Source organism: Hylobates moloch, unplaced genomic scaffold (genome assembly GCF_009828535.3).
Source record: "Hylobates moloch isolate HMO894 unplaced genomic scaffold, HMol_V3 SCAFFOLD_3, whole genome shotgun sequence".
Taxonomy (NCBI): domain Eukaryota; kingdom Metazoa; phylum Chordata; class Mammalia; order Primates; family Hylobatidae; genus Hylobates; species Hylobates moloch.
In genome coordinates this window covers 50,280,941-50,295,675 of record NW_026652278.1, presented here as the reverse complement: position 1 = coordinate 50,295,675, position 14,735 = coordinate 50,280,941, and the positions used below count along the sequence as shown (strand labels likewise).

General features: G+C 35.8%; 1 protein-coding gene and 1 pseudogene across 2 annotated transcripts in view; one reads left to right on the top strand and one right to left on the bottom strand.

Moving 5' to 3' along the window:
• LOC116478176 (neurofilament medium polypeptide-like) overlaps positions 1-5,406 on the bottom strand; it is a 63,639-nt pseudogene extending 58,233 nt beyond the window's left edge.
• Positions 1-14,735, top strand: part of PCDH15 (protocadherin related 15) — a 1,777,335-nt gene that overhangs the window by 1,049,271 nt on the left and 713,329 nt on the right. The gene's annotated exons all lie outside the window — the stretch shown is intronic.

The window sequence follows — 14,735 nt, the reverse complement described above, 5'->3', positions numbered from 1 at the left end:
TTTTTTTTTTGAGACAGTCTCACTCTGTCGCCCAGGCTGGAGTGCGGTGGTGCATGTGCTCATTAAACACATGAGAAGTTGCCAAGTAGTCAGAAAAAAATGTAAATTTAAGAATATAAAATATCGAGTCTCAACAATCAAAATGACAAAAGTTTAATATCATATCAAATCATATAGAAGATGGGGAGAAAGGAATTCTGAAATTGCTGGCAACTGAGAAAATGGCATAGCCAATTTGGAAAATAATTTGATATTAACTAAGTAAATACAAATATGTAGTATGCCCATGACACAGCACTTTTGTTCATTCCTAAGGGTATGTCCTAAAATATTCTTCAAATTGTGCACCAAGAGAGATATGCCAGAATATGCATCTGGTCTTTGTTCATAATACAAATAAAAATTATTGCAACAGTAATCTCTCCAATAAAGAACAGGTAAATAGTATGATCTAGTTATATAATGGAATACTTTACTGCATTATTTCCCTAAAAGTATATACCTCAGTATGGATTAACCTAAAAACACAATAATGCAGAGAAATAGCCAAGTTGCAGAATTTGTGCTGTGTAAATCTACTATATACAGCCCTAAAACTTGCAAAAGTCTATCAAAGGGCACACAGAAAATTTATAAGGTATTGGCAAGATTTTATTTCGGATTGTAGGTGGTGGTGACGTAAATATTCATTTTATTATACTATTATTGATTTTTAAGCTCTACAAATATATCAGAGACTCTATTGTGTGTCTGATACATTTGACATTTTAGAAAAGGTAAAACAAAATAATAGTAAACAAAGAGAATAGTGACAGAAGATGGATAACAAGCCAGCTTGCTATGTATATAAAGCATTTTGTTTGAGAAACAATAGGGGTAAATGTCATATTAAACTTCATCTATTTTATTGTATCTTTGAAAAATCTTATTAACTTCCTTTGTTCATGGTGGAACGTATCTCACCGTGCAATGAATGGAAGAAAAATTGAACAGAAAAATGGGAGAGCGCTTGAAGTTTTATAATATAGCAAATGCCAACAAATATTGACTGGAAGATAGCTCTTCCCTGGTTTGTATTTGCCTTCAATCCTGCCTATAGCTTTTCCACAATGTCATTACAGCCTTCATGGAGCAGAAGACTCTAGCTCAGTTGCCCAAGTGAATATGAAGTCATTGACACATTGAGATTCTCTCTGTCGTATCACCGTCAGTGCCATATGTCAAATTTCAAAATATGAATTGAGGAGAATCATGCGGTGTTGAAGGAGGTGTTAAGGAATAACTATTGCTCTTCATGTATCAGATGAAATGACAACTTCTAGAAGTTTTCAGTGTGTGACACTGATAAGGCATTTCCAATGGCTTAAGAAATTTTAAATCTAAATGTGTTTTAACAAAACAGATTTCACATTACAGTGTTTCTTACGTTATATTGTGATGAGGTTATTATTCTATTTAGAATCTCTGTGATATTTGCTATAAGTATTCTAAACAAATGAAGTTCCTTATTTTTGCTTCCAAATTGTGTTCATCATGTTTTCTCATAATAAATGCAAAGGACACTATTTTCTTATAATAAATTCCTAAAAGCAATTTAGGAATTCAATAGGAAATCACTAATAACAATAATAATGTTTCATTTATTTAGTCTTTAACATTAAAAAGACTTTATATATTCACACTCAAAACTAAGAATGTACAGACAGCTCTAAAACCTGCTTTATAATTTTTTGACTTTTCATGAGAATTACTCATCCCATCAAAATTTATGTAACAACACGAATATATATTTTAATGGCTTATTCATTCATCCGATTTCATAGAATCCACGTAGCCTCTTTCATCTGGAATGAATTTACTAATGTGGTCTAGTGACTTAGAAGCATCAGAAAACTAAGCTTGGATGCCACAGAGGCGAGATCATGAGAGCCAAATAAATACCTAACCATGAATCTGAACTTTCTAGTGGAAACCTCATAGGTACAATCCCCATCATGGCAACTAGCATAACCTGGGGCTGCTCTAATTTCTCTACCACAGCTGCCCCCAAAGAACCATACACTTCCTGCCCGGTGATTAACTGACTTCCCTTTAGCTCACTTGTTCCTTTATGTTCTTGTGTCATGAGAGTGTCTTCTGCTTCACAGATTCCAAGGTAGACTCTATCTGCAAATGAGTCTAGAAAGTGCAGTTTTAAGCTTGTCTGCCTCAATAGTGCACACACACACACACACACACAAAATACAAGAAGAGGTGTTAGAGTGGGTGGTCCAATATACAGTATCTGTCACAATTACAGAGTATGCTTAAATCATAATGATTTAATAAACATATATAATGTTTTACTATTATAAGTACTTTTAGCAGCAATATATACTTCTTTAATTATCTCTATATTGCTATAGATCCCAAAGTAAAATTTTTCATTCAAAGGACAGTTTTTAAAAGTTCTTGGTATATTGGCTTTCCGTTTTGTCTTCTTTCTCTTCCTTCCTTCCTTCCCTCCTTCCTTGCTTTCTCTCCTTCCATCTTTATATAGAAACAACTTATAGCTACACCAACATTAACAAATAATTTTAATTCCTTACTTGAACCAACAGTGGCTATTATTTTTAATAAAATTTTGACAATTTGACAGAAGAAAAATATTACTTTATTTTAATTAACATTTGTTTTGGTTATAAGTTCTATGGATACAAATCTTTCTAAAATATATTGCATACTTTTCTGTTAGTTAGAGTTTGCATAAAATAAATATTGTGATGATGAGTTACCATCATTAACATAACTGTTAATTAGTACAATCTGCAACAAAGTAGTATTGAAGCTATTTTAGTAGAGAAAGACATTATTTGCTCCAGACAACTATGCTTTGTGAATTCTTATATCTACTGTAAAAATTTCTCTGTCCTCGCTCTAAAATTGGAAACATGCCTTCCTTTAGCCAGGTCTTTTTTTTTCCTACACGTTCTCCACTTTTATTAGCATTTTCTAATCCATTCTGAGGCTTTCCCTTAGTGTCAAGTTCATGAGCTTTAGAATACAGACATTTGTGATTAGAGGGACTAAGTTGATCTCATTTCCTAGTCCTTGTCTCTGATTATGATAATTGAAAATTTTTGAAAATCTCAACCTCCTGATGATAGACATATTACCAAAATTTAAGGCATAAAGTCTAACAACAGAATAACAATTCTAGCACTGCACTCAAGTAAATTAATTTGAGGAGAGATATAATAAAATGCTGTTAATGTAACAGAAATTTTTAACAGATTAATTTCCACTCTTAGTAGTTTTACCCTCTTTTTGAACATGGTAGAGAAAACCATTATGTGTATGCCATTAGAACTAACAATACTGAAGGTGGAAGGCTGGTTTTAAAGTAAGAAATCATATAGCTTGGAAAGCAATAAAGGAAGTTGTTATCAACTATAAAGTGCTCTTAGAGCTTACTGTTGGCCAAATGTATGATATATGCAAACACAATTAAATTAAATATGGAGTACCACCCTTGGGAAGGCCTCATAAACAGCAGCAGATATTCAAAATTGCAGGCATCTGTATAGAAATTGTCTAAAATTGAGCCTATGAGAACTAAGCTCAGCAGGACATAAAACTTTCCTCATCATATGTTATATATGCGGATAACAAACTGTCAAAGACTTCATTTCTGAATGTCAAGGGTGGTAAAATACTTGTCTTAGCATTTTATTATATTTAGTTTTAGAGAATTCTCAAGAAAACTTCCAAGCTCCAAAAAATGCAGTTAATCAATAATATGTTTTTATCCTTATGGCCAATATAAAAACTGGTATCCTAGCTCATTTTCCTTGAAGTAATTCATTTGTACATATGCATACTTCAGCATGTGGCCAAAGTCCCTTTTGCTAAACTTGCCAACAAAAGTTTTCTTTCAGCCCAAGAAATGTCAGATCAAATTACTGATCTGACTTGGTTGGATATTATTCTCTCAAGGTTTATGATGCAGAATGGGATTGTTGAAGTCAAAATAGAAATATGGAGATGGACCTCTAAATTTAATGTTTTCTTTGAGAATAAAGAATCACAGCTTGGAGCATACACACAGACCAGATGGTCTTCAGCATGTCTGAAGAACAAAGAGAAGGTTGGTGATTTTATAAAAATGAGAAATGTTATGTATTGCTCTTAGAGAAAATGCACTGGGACTAGTAAGGTTCTGGGGAGCTGGCCAACTCCGTTTGGTGAGCAACAGCAGTGGGGAAAATTAGCCCTGGAGTTGCAGGTTGTCTCAGCGGTTACAGATAAAACTGTCTGGGGTTAGAATAGGCAGTTTCAACAGCCAGACTTGCAGAAAATTACGTTTCCAGAGCGATGCTACATGTCCTGATTTTTTTTCCCCTGGCTTCTCAACTTTTTTTTAATTGGGTGTGACAAGAATGACCCAAATCATATGAGCAAATTTCATAGTCCAGTTCATTACATGAAATATTATTTTTAAAAACAGTTGACATAGGTAGACATCCATCCCCTGTCACTTCTTTTTTTTTTTTTTTTTTTTTGAGACGGAGTCTCGCTCTGTCGCCCAGGCTGGAGTGCAGTGGCACAATCTCAGCTCACTGCAAGCTCCGCCTCCCGGGTTCACCCCATTCTCCTGCCTCAGCCTCTCTGAGTAGCTGGGACTACAGGCGCCCGCCACCACGCCCGGCTAATTTTTTGTATTTTTAGTAGAGACGGGGTTTCATTGTGGTCTCGATCTCCTGAACTCGTGATCCGCCCACCTCAGCCTCCCAAAGTGCTGGGATTACAAGCGTGAGCCACCGCGCCCGGCCCCTTGTCACTTCTTTATTGTGAAACAATGAAAATGAAATGGGAAAGGTTCCCTTGTCCCCCTCGCAGGGCATGCCTTGGGGGTGTGGATCGCTTCTTCAGTGCCCTGCTGCTCAAACCTCAAGGGGAGCATGCAAATGGGCAGGGTGTGGGGCTCTGACCCCAGTGTCTAGGGGTGAATGTTTACAGCTGAAGGCCCAGTAGGCATGTGTTACAGGGTGTTCTTTTAGTTTGCCATCTACAAGCGATTTGTGTTAACCAGCTTAATTAGACCCCCTTCCTTATCACAAGGACAGAGGGATTTCTGTATCCCAGGGTTTCTTGCCTTGGTGTACTGGAAGAATCGGATCACACGTGGGCTTGGAGAACAACTGCAAAGTTTTATTGAGTGGAAGCAGCTCTCAGCCAATGGGGGAGCCAGAAGGGAGATGGTTTTCCCTTGAGGTTGGAACATTCGGAGTTGAGTGGGCCCAGCTCTCCTCCAACTTCCCCGGACCAAACTCTGCCTCCTCTCACCAGTGGGTGGCCTGCACGCGTGCCAGTGTCTGTCGGTGTGCTCTTCCGCTGGTGTGCTCCCTCGACATCCTCCCTCGACATAAGAAGCCGCTTATGTCTTCTTCTGGCAATGTGTTCCTCACCACGTCCAGCCGTATTTGTGTCTGCCTGCTAGGGTCTCGGCTTTTTATAGGCCCAAGATGGGGGCATGGCGGGCCAGGGTGGTCTTGGAAAATGCCACATTTGGGCACAAAAACAGGAGCGTCTGTCTTCACCTACGGAGCCCTAGCCAGGGACCATGCCCTTCTCCACTCAGCACTTCCCTTTCCCCCTTCCATGTCATTTAAAGGGACCACGCTCTTCCCTTCCCAGTACTCCCGTATCAAAAAGAACATAGGTTCATTTGGAACTTCCTATTCTATATGAAACTTTCCTCTGTAATAACTTTGGCTCTGTGGCTCTAAGGAAGTTGTTATCAGGTGGGTTTGTAGCAGAGAAATTTCTGAGAAAGCAAGATGTGATGTTTGGAAAAAGTAGGAAATATTTGCTTTATGCTTTTTGTTATTTTTTCAGAATCTTCTTTCATAACTCTCAGCCACAGTCCCTACTCATTCTACCCTTGGATATTCACCTTTCATAGTAGAACCTCAGTCCAAACATTCTTCATGACAACAAGGAATAAGAAAATAACAACAAACATGAAAATACTTCTAAATTTCCAGTTACCTGTATAAACTCAAATATATAAACTTTCTCTGCCAGCCAGTGATACGAAGTACTTTTTCCTGCTATGTCTAACAACTTTCCAGCTTCACACATAAGTGAAAAATAGTTATATCCTAGATGATGAAACAGAAAGGTAAATATTAGCATAGTCTTCTGAAGTTCCAGAAATATAAGCCTATATTACTTCATTTAAGTAGGAAAATTGCTTCAACATCCCGTACCTTGTAAATGTGGCACATCTATTTCATGCTAACGTATGTCAAAACGAGACAACTAAGGACATATTTACATGGATATGTTCTTTAATAAGTAATTAAATGCTTAAAATTTTTGTTTCAAAAATTAATCCATACAGTTTGCTTTTTTTAATGCAGCTTAAGTACACATAATTGTCTTGTGGCAAATAATTTTATTTAGTAGTCAAAGTACTCTAAACAAAGACTTACTAAGAATCTCTCTGTTGGAAGACTGTAATTTTAAACAGTGACATTGATTCTGCAGCTTTCATCTTTTGACCTTGTTGAACGTCTTTGTAAGAATCATGATTAAGAATTTCCTCTGAGCCTCCTCATTAAGAATAATTAGAAAAAATAACAAATTAGCTTTCAGAAACAAGATGGATATAAAAGCTGCTTTTCATAAAGTGTTTGATGAATAATTTTGTTATCCACATGGACACAAATACTTATCCTTTTCCTTTCTCCTTTATATTTCAATTACAAAACACAGAAACAAGTTGGATAATGTTGAAAAACAAGCTAATAACAGAAAAGTTCTTTTGGGAAGATTTTAGAATAACAGATCTTATTTCACCATGTAAAGAGCTTTTAGAAGCTGTCTACTCTCTACTGTATGTATCAAACAAGAGTTATTTATTTTTAGTTTATAAACATTCCTCAGATAATTTTTAAAAAGAAAGTATAGCTCAATTATCACTATATAATTTAAACAATCGACGGTTATATACTGAAATGTATTAAGTCATGATTTCAGTATGTTAAATGCACATCAAAAATGTTAATATATTTTTATAGATTGAATTTGTATCCTGAAACTTTACTGAAGCCATTTATCAGTTTCAGGAGCTTTTTGGTGATGTCATTGGGGTTTCTTGGTTATAGAAGAGATAGTTTGACTTCTTTAGTTTCCTGTTTGGGTACATTTTATTTCTTTCTTTTGCCTGAATGCTGTAGTTAGGACTTCTAGTACTATGTCAAATAGAAGTGGTGAGAATGGAGAATGGTATCCTTGTCTTGTTCCAGTGCTTAAGGGGAATGGTTCCAGCTTTCGTGACATTTAGTTTAATGTTAGCTGTATGTGTGTCATATATGGCTCCTATTATTTTGAGATATGTTCCCTCGATACAGAGTTTGTTGAGGATTTTTATCATGAAGAGACATTGGATTTTATTGAAAGCTTTTTCTGCATCTACTGGGATTATCATATGGTTTTTGGTTTTAATTTTGTTTATGTGATGAATCACATTTATTGAATTGCATATATTGAACCAATCTTGCATCCTAGGAATGAAGCCTACTTGATAATGGTAGATTAAGTTTTTTATGTGCAGCTTTATTTGGTTTGAAAGTATTTTGTTGAAGATTTTTGCATCTATGTTCATCAGGAATATTGTTTTCTTTTTTCCTTGTGTCTTTAACAGGTTTTGGTATCAGGATAATGCTGGCATTCATTGTAGAATGAGTTAGGGAGGAGTCTCTACTCCTTGATATTTTGGAATAGTTTTAGTAGATTTGGTACCAGCTCTTCTTTGTACATCTGGTAGAATTTGGCTGTGAGTTCATCTGGTGTGGGGCTTTTGTTGGTTGGTAGGTTTCTTATTACTGAGTCAATCTGGAACTCAATGTTGGTCTGTTCAGGGTTTTAATTTCTTCCTGATTCAAATTTGGGAGATTGTGTGTTTCCAGGAATATATCCATTTCCTCTATAATTTCTAGTTTGTGTGAACACTGGTGTTGATAATAGTCTCTGAGGATTTTTTGTGTTTCTGTTGGACCAGTTGTAATGTCATCTTTGTCATTTATGTTGTGCTTATCTGAATCTTCTCTGTTTTGTTCTTTGTTTATATAGTCATATAGTCAGTGGTCTATGGATCCTATTCGTCCTTTCAAACAACCAATTTTTGGTTTTGCTGACGCTTTTATGGATTTTTGTGCCTCAATTTTATTTAGTCCTGCCCTGATTTTAGTTATGTATTTTCTTCAGGTAGCTTTTGGTTTAGTTTGTTCTTGTTTTTCTAGTTACTCTAGATGTGATGTTAGATTGTTAATCAGAGATTTTTCTAACTTTTTAAGGTAGGCATTTAGCACTATACACTTTCCTCTTAACATATCTCTTCCCACATCCCAGAGATGTTGGTATTTTGCGTGCCTTTTTTCATTTATTTAAAAGAATTTTTTAAAAATTCCTTACAATCCAAAACTCATTCAGGGGCAAAGTTGCTTAATTTCTATATATTTGTGTGTTTTTGAGAGATCTTCTTGTTATGGATTTCTGTTTTAATTCCACTGTGGTTGGTATGTGGTTGGTATAACTTCGATTTCTTTGAGACTTGTTTTATGGAAAGACCTTCTTTTGGATTTTTTGCAACTTTCTTTATGGGCAACCATGTGGTTGATCTTAGAGTATATTCTGTGTGCAGATGAGAGGAATGTATATTCTGTGGTTGATAATATAGAGTGTCCTGTAAACATAAATTATGCTCAATTTGTCAAGGGTCAAATTTAACTCCAGAATTTCTGCAGAAGTTTTCTGCCTCAATGATTTGTCTAATGCTGTCAGTGGGGTGTTGAAGACCCCCACTATCATTGTTTGCTATGTCAGTCTTTTTGTAGGTTTAGAAGTACTTGTTTCATGAATTTGGATGCTCTAATATTGCATATGTATATAGTTAGCATAACTAAGTCTTCTTTTTGAATTGAACCCTTTATCATTACATAATGCCCTTCTTTGTTCTTTTTTATTGTTGTTGGTTTAAAGGCTGTTTTATTTGATATAACAATAGTGACCCTTGTTGCATTTGGTTTTCTGTTTGCATGATAGATCTTTCTGCAGCCCTTTACTTTGAGCCTATGGGGATCATTACATGTGAGAAGGGTCTCTTGAAGATACCAGATGAATGGGTGTTGTTACTTTATCCAACCCATCACTCTGTGCCTTTTAAGTAGGGCTTTTAGATAGTACGTCTAACAAAGAAGCTGAAAGACCTCTGTAAGGAGAACTACACACTGCTGAAAGAAATCATAGATAACATAAACAAATGGAAAAAGTATTTCATACTCATTGACTCGAAGAATCAATATTGTTAAAATTGCCATAATCTCCAAAGCAATCAAGAGATTCAATGCTGTTGCTATTGAACTTTCAATGCCATTTTACACAGAATTAGAAAAAATTCTGAAATTCGTATGGAAACAAAAAGAACCCAAATAGACAAAGCAATCTGTATTAGTTGGTTGTTGCATTGTTATAAAGAACTACCTGAGACTGGGTAATTTATAAAGAAAAGAGGTTTAATTGGCCCATGGTTCCACAGGCTGTACAGGAAGCATGACTGGGTACATGGCCAAAGTAGGAGGAAGAGAATGAAGGGGAAGGTACTACATACTTCAAAACAACCAGATCTTGTGTGAATTCACTCACTATCACAAGAACAGCAAGAGCGAATCCTGCACCCATGATCCAATTATATCCCACCAGCCCCTCCTCCAACATTGGAGGTTAGAATTTGACATGAGATTTGGATGGGGATACAAGTTCAAACCATATCACAATCCTAAGCAAAAACAACATAGCTTTTTTCAAACTATACTCTAAGGCTATAGTACTGGTAACAAAACATGTTATTGGTACAAAATAGACACATAGACCAATGAAACAGAAAAGAGAATCCGAAAAGAAAGCCACACACCTACAATCATCTGATTTTTGACAAAATTGACAAAAATAAGGAAGAGGGAAAGGACCCCTTTTCAACAAATGGTGCTGAGTTAACTGGCTAGCCATATACAGAATTAAACTGGCCCCCTACTTTCACCATCTACAAAAATTAACTCAACATGCATTAAAAGTTTAAGTGTAAGACCTCAAACTGTAAGAATCTTAAAAGGAAGGCTAGGAAACACTATCCTTGATGTTTGCATTTACAAAGAATTTATGGCAAGTCCTCAAAAGCAATTGCAACAAAAACAAAAATTGACAATTGGGACCTACATAAACTAAAGAGCTTCTGCCCGACAAAAAAGACAATTGACAGAGTAAAAATACAACCTACACAATGATAGAAAGTATTTTCAAACTATTCACCCGCAGAGGTCTAATCTCCAGAATCTATGAGAAACTTAAATAATTTAACAAGCACAAACCAAATAACCACATCAAAAAATTGGCAAAAGACATGAACAGTCATCTCTCAAAAACAGACATACAAGCAGACAACAAACATGAAAAAATGCTCAACATCACTAATCATCAGAGAAATGCAAATCAAAACCACAATGAGATACTACCTCACACCAGTCAAAATGCTATTATTAAGAAGTCAAAAAACAAAAGATGCTGGTAATGCTGCAGAGAAAAGGGAATGCTTGTATACTATTGGTGGGAATGTAAATTACTTCAGCCAATGTGGAAATCTGGAGATTCTCAAATCCTTATGGTTTTTTGTTTTAATTTTGTTCATGTGATAAATCACAATTATTGAATTGCATACATTGAACCAATCTTGCATCCTAGGAATGAAGCCTACTTGATAATGGTAGATTAAGTTTTTTATGTGCAGCTTTATTTGCTTTGGAAGTATTTTGTTGAAGATTTTTGCATCTATGTTCATCAGGAATATTGACTTGTAGTTTTCTTTATTCCTTGTGTCTTTGGTAGGTTTTGGTATCAGGGTGATGCTGGATTGTAGAATGAGTTAGGGAGCAGACTCTCCTCCTTGATATTTTACAGTAGTTTCAGACTTGATATCAGCTCTTCTGTTAGACTCACAATCCTATTACTGGTTATATATCTCAAAGAAAACAAATTGTGGCCGGTCGCGGTGGCACAGGCCTGTAATCACAGCATTTTGGGAGGCCGAGGCGGGTGGATCACAAGGTCAGGAGATCGAGACCATCCTGGCTAACAGGGTGAAACCCCGTCTCTACTAAAAATACAAAAAAATTAGCTGGGCATGGTAGTGGGCGCCTGTAGTCCCAGCTACTCGGGAGGCTGAGGCAGGAGACTGGCGTGAACCTGGGAGGCGGAGCTTGCAGTGAGCCGAGATCGCGCCACTGCACTCCAGCCTGGGCGAGAGAGAGACTCTGTTTCAAAAAAAAAAAAAGAGGAAACAAATTGTTCTACCAAGTAGTCACATGCCCTTGTATGTTCATTGCAGTACTATTCACAATAACGAAGACATGGATTCAATCTAAGTGCCCGTCAACAGTGAATTGGATAAAGGAAACGTGCTGCACATGCACCATAGAATTCTATGCAGCCATAAAAATAGAATGAAATCATGTCGTTTGCAGCCACACGAATGCAGTTATAGGCTGTTATCCTAAGCAAGTTAACACAGGAACAGAAAAACAAATAATTCATGTTCTCACTTATATGTAGCAGCTAAACATTGCATAGCCATGAGCATAAGGATGGCAATAATAGACATTGGACATCTAGAAAAGGGGAGAGGGTGGAAGAGGGACAAGTATTTAAAAAACAACTATTGAGTACTATGCTCATTACCTGATGATGGAATCAATCATATCCCAAACCTCACAGTGTATACACAGATAACAACCTGCATATTGTGTACCTCCTAAATATAAAAGAAAATTTGAAATTATTTTTTAAAAAGTTAACATATGCCCCATTCCTTATTTGATCTACTAATAAAATCTGTTTTTCCTTTGAATGTTAAAAATGTAAGAAACTGCTACTGAAATATTTAAAGAAATATGACATTGCTTTTTAAAAAACAGACATGTTATTTTAAGTGATTTGCTCATTTGGTTAGAATAAAAATTTACCTCACAATAACATAGAAAGCATTTCCATAAGCCAGACATTACTCTAAAACAACATGTATTTTACAAATAATATAACTGAGCTAGAGAGAATTTAATTAACTTTCAAAGGTCCTAAGAGTGAGCAAGGTGTTAAATGTGACTAGTATTTAACCTAGGCAGTCTGTCTCAATGTTCTTAACCACAACATTATATGGCCTCTTTTGATGTCAGTGGTAATATTACACCTTGGACCAAGAATTGTTCTATTCATCTTAAATTCCTCAAATTGAGTCATGGTTGCTTGCTGGAAGCTTAGACAAGAAAAGAAGAGTTGTAACCCACAGTGGAAGGAAAACCTAAGCAGTTTCTAACTCATGTGGTATGAATTATATGTAAGAGAATTATGTATGAATACAAAGACTAACATGTTTTGACAATGTATTTACAGTATAGTTTTATACTATAAAATAAGAAAGTATAATAATATTTTCAATTAACAAAAGCAATCTTAAAATTATATACTTCATCTTTGGAGCAGCCTTCTACTGACAATTTATTTCATATCCTGCCTTTTTCCTAAAGCCCCTAGAACCCTAAACTTCTTTTTTTTTGTTTGTTTGAAACGGAGTCTCACTCTGTCACCCAGGCTGGAGTGCAGTGGCACCATCTCAGCTCACTGCAAGCTCCACCTCCTGGGTTCACGCCATTCTCCTGCCTCAGCCTCCTGAATAGCTGGGACTACAGGCGCCTGCCACCATGCCCAGCTAATTTTTTTTTGTATTTTTAGTAGAGACGGGGTTTCACCATGTTAGCCAAGATGGTCTCGATCTCCTGACGTCATGATCCTCCTGTCTCAGCCTCCCAAAGTGCTAGGATTACAGGCGTGAGCCACCACACCCAGCCAAATTTCTTAAGAATAAGTATGGGCTTCTTGTCTCTGACCAAATGCCATTTATGTGCAAGTCTGCTGTTGTTGATAGACCAGTTAGAATAAAATGAAATAATAGGAAATTGTTTTTTTAAAAAGTACAGATTGAGGTAGCTTTGGTCTCTACAGTGAATTGTACTGATGAAAGCAATGATGTTGAGTAATTACCTTGAATGAATTTGGTGGATATTACTAGACAATGTTGTTTTAAAGTCTTCATCAAATTATATAATTCAATTAATAATGACACTAAGGTACATAAAATATCATTTGCTCCCTTCATGGTGAAATCTGAAATCTGCAAATAGTAATGCCAAGAGAGTAACACAAGTAGCATATCCTGTTCTTGAATTGAAACTGAATTACTTGCTATATCCTTAAGTTTACTCAGTTTATTTTGCTTTTGTTCAATCATTGTCTTTGTCCCTTACTTTGTTGACTGTAACTTTCGATCATACAAGTTAGATTATTGTTCCACTGATTTTATAAATTCAAGATCAAACTTTTTCTTTTGGATGAAGCAGTTAAAATGTAAAACAAGTAATATCTGTCTTAATATTTCACTCCTGTGTGTATTTTCCTGGAAATGAATATACCAAAGATCAACAGGAAAAATGAGAACAGTCCCTCTGCTGCTGCTTGTGACATGCAAATTGAAAACAGAATGCTTGTGTAGCATGAAATTTAAAGAGAACACAGTACCCTCTTTGAATGAGAGGCCAAATTGCTTTGAACTTAGCAATAGATTCAGAGTGTGTGTGTCTGTGTGTGTGTGTGTGTGTCTGTGTCTGTGTAAGTACAAACACATGAACAAGAGACTAGATGACCCTGAATAACCAAACTGGTAATAGAGAAATGTTGACAGGAATAGAGGTTTCACAAAATCTGCAACTCTTTCTTGATCTTTCTGTGGAATCTCACCAACTCACTTCAAGGGCATACTGTGACCAGTAGAGGACTGTGAGAACCCCATTACTTTTCTTAAGCTTCAAGTTCAAGGAGTCTATTTTTCCCTAGTAAATTTAATCCATCAGAGTATATCTAGCTTGGTATCTGGGATAGGAATTCAAGCAAATTTTTGTCCCTACAGACCACCAGTGACATTTCATGTAATTACTTTTGTTCTTAATAAAATATATTTCACAATTCCATATATAACTAAGATCTGCCCTCACTGAATATTTGGGAGAGCAGAGGGTTTGTTTACTATATTTACTATCACCCTTGGATCAAAGGAAAAAATAGAAAAAACATTTTATTCGAATATATTCCTCATGAAAATAAGGATACTATAAAAAGCAAATGTATGCCTATTCTGCCTGTACATTTTGCCAGACACTCTTTTAAGAAATTACCATAGATTTTCTCATGTTGTCCTTGTTGTAAAAATATACGAGTTAGTTGTAATTACTCTTATCCCCATTAATGAAATACAAGAGGTTAAATAATTTGTCCAATATTATACAACTATTAAAAACCAAAGTTAGGATTTGAAGTTGGGTTTTGTGACTCCAAAGCACATGTTCACAACCACTATAATATATTAGAAACCCATTTCTTTAACATCTTAAAACACTGCCCCAAAGATTTGAAATGGTTAAAGCTAAGGATATGATGAATTATTCATTTTATTTTCCATAGAGGAAGATATTTCCTAATTCAGCAAATAAATTAAATGATTATGTTAAGTCAAATACTCTACTGGGTGCCACAGAGTTCACTGGTGATTTAGGCAGCTTGTAAGGAAAGAGCTTAAAAATTCTAAGATG